Source organism: Apteryx rowi, unplaced genomic scaffold, assembly GCF_003343035.1.
Source record: "Apteryx rowi isolate R43461 unplaced genomic scaffold, aptRow1 scaffold_47, whole genome shotgun sequence".
Taxonomy (NCBI): domain Eukaryota; kingdom Metazoa; phylum Chordata; class Aves; order Apterygiformes; family Apterygidae; genus Apteryx; species Apteryx rowi.
The window spans coordinates 2,189,521-2,192,197 of NW_020450727.1; positions in this window are offsets into that span (position 1 = coordinate 2,189,521).

Genomic DNA, 2,677 nt, shown 5'->3' on the forward strand with positions numbered 1-2,677 from the left:
AATGGGCCGGGGGCACCAGCGAGCTGCCAGGATGCCTGGGTCCCCACCAGCTCTGGAGGGCAGAGGGGTGCTGGGCTGGAGTCCTGGGGGCAAATGAGGTGAGTTTGGGCCTTCACTGGTTTATCTCCTCCCTGTTTCTCACCCCCAGCTCCTGCCCACCCCTGCTTGGCACAGCCGGGAACCCAAAAGCGGGTCTGTCCTCCGAGTGCCAGGTGGTCCCACACGGCTGAGCAACCTGAGAGCACCCAGGAGGGTCTCTACGAGGCAGGACTGACCCCTTGCGCCCATCGTCTGCTTGTGGYGGCCAGTGGGGAACACGGCAGGGCTGCGCCAGGGCTCACCCACATCCGCCAGGGTCCCCAGCCACAGCACCCTGGGGTGCAAACGGCTGGTGCCCCAGTTCTGGGTGGGCACTGGGGGGGGGGTTACTGGGTGCCAGGCACAGTTGGTGGGCACAGGAGGTGCCAGGAGGGCTGCAAGCCCCCCTCCCTGGTGCCTTATCAGCTCTGAGCACACGTCCGGCCACCCTTCCTCCCCACCGCGGTCCGCGCYGCTGCGCCGTGCCCTGCCAAGCCTGACGCAGGGGCAGAGCCGGCACGCAGGGAAACACGGATACTTAGAGAGGGCCCGGGAGGGACCACACGCAGCCCCTCACCCCGGGCACCCTCCCAGCCCTCAGCAACCCCGACTGGCACCTCGAGTGACCCCGGGGTGCCCCTGCCCCTTTGCACACACCTGCCGTCCTACGCATTGCCGCGCTGCAGGAGACCCTAAAATAACAGAGCGGGCACAGCCCAAAAGTGAGGTCTGTATCCACCCTGGGCACCTCACGGGGCGGCGATGGGCGCCCTGGCTGAAGCCCGTGGGAGCACAGCAGGGGCGCCAGCCCCCGCGCAGTGCCGTGGACTCGGGCCCCAGGCACGGCTGGGACTGAGGAGCGGATGTGCGCGTGGGCAAATCATCAACCACGCTGGCTCCCGCCCTGGCCACGGGCACCGAGCTCCTGTCACCCGCGCCAAGCACAGCCGGCAGGGCGGGAGCCCGCCAGCCCCTCCCGGTGGGCGACGCGCCCCCCCCAGGTGCCCCCCAGGTGCCGGCGGGAGACCCCAGGGCGCTCCGCGTGGGCCACCCCACGGGCACCGCTGCAGGACGAGGGCGGCAGGGCGGGCACCGGCCCCGGCGGCTGCGGCGGCACCGGCCGCCCGAGCCCGCAGGCAGCAGGCAGCGGGGGGCGGGGCCGCGTCCTGGCGGGGCCCGGGCAGCACACGCCATTGGTGGGCCGCCGCGTGGGCGGGGCCTCACCGTGGGGGTGGAGCTTACGGGCCCCTCTTTTCCCATCCCCTGTGCCACCAAGCGGGCCCCCTCATTGGCCGACCAGAGAGCGCCAGAGCTGCAAGCCAATCAGAACAAAGTTCCTCGCCTGGGCGCCATTCCCGGCGCCCCCATTGGCTGCTCAGCAGATAGAGGGGAAACTGAGGCAGAGGGGCAGCCGCTGCCCACCCGCCAGCCTGGGGGCAGAGCAGACCGGCTCCAGCCCCCCATGCCCACGGGACACCAGGGGCCAGACCCTCCCCCCCCAAACCCCGTCCTTGCCCTGCAAATGGGGCCAGGATGAGGTCGGAGGCGGCCAGGAGCTGCAGTTGCCCCCCAGCAGCCCCCACAGGGCCCCCCAACCCGAGCGTGGGGCACCCCACAGCGGGGCACTGGGGGCCGGGCCCGGGGCGCCGCGGGCTCAGCGGAGCCCTGACGAGCCCGTCCGGCGGGGCGCCCACGGGCAAGGGCAGGCGTGGCGGGGCGCCGTGGGGCAGCAGCCCCCCGCCGGGGACGGGCCCGGTTCCCATGCCTGCCCCCCAGCCCGGCCCGGCCCGGCCCTGCCAGCTCCCCAGGCCCGCGGGGAGCGCCCCGGCCTTGCCCCCTGCCCAGGCAGCGGGGACGGGCACCGCTCCCCCTGCACGGCCCCGTTTTGGGGTGATGGAGCAGCTCAGGGGAAGGCGCCGCAGTCCTCCGTCCCCTCTGCCGGAGGTGCCCCGCTGTGCCCTGCCCTGGGCCGCAGCACGGCGCCCGGTCTCAGCCCCCTTCCTGCCTCAGTTTCCCCRCTCGCCACCGGTGTCYGGCTCAGCCAGCTCTGGAGGAAACGGCCCCGAGACRCCAAACGCCGGCGCCTCAGCAGTCCCCCTCCGTGCCCGGCCCGGCCCTGGCAGTCCCCGAAGCCCTGGCACCCCGGGGTCACTGACAGCGTYCGGGGGGACGCGGCCTCCCCCGTGCAGGTAGAGGCAGCTAACCTCCCCCCCCCAGCTCTGCCCCCTTTGCCCAGCGCACCCGGCTCGAGGGTCCCGGCTCACCCAGGCTGCGTCGGGACGTGCCCAGGGGGTCGGGTCAGACCTGCTAGCCTGAGACCACCTGCAGCTCATCACACGCTCCGGGAGCAACCATGCCCGGGCACCCAACACCCACCCCGCCCCCCAATCCTCCCTGCACCCATCCCTTTGCCAGGTCCCCCGGACCCCCCGAGGGCTGCCCGACACGTCCTGCCCGGACCCACAGTGACACCCCCTTCCCGGGGGGCAGCTCCTGCACCGGGGGGGGGTCCCCCGAAAGGAGGCGGGAGGGCAAAGCCCCGGCGGGGGAGCCCGGCCCGGGCCAGCCCCGCAGCCTCCCCCCACCCGTGGGGTGCTCC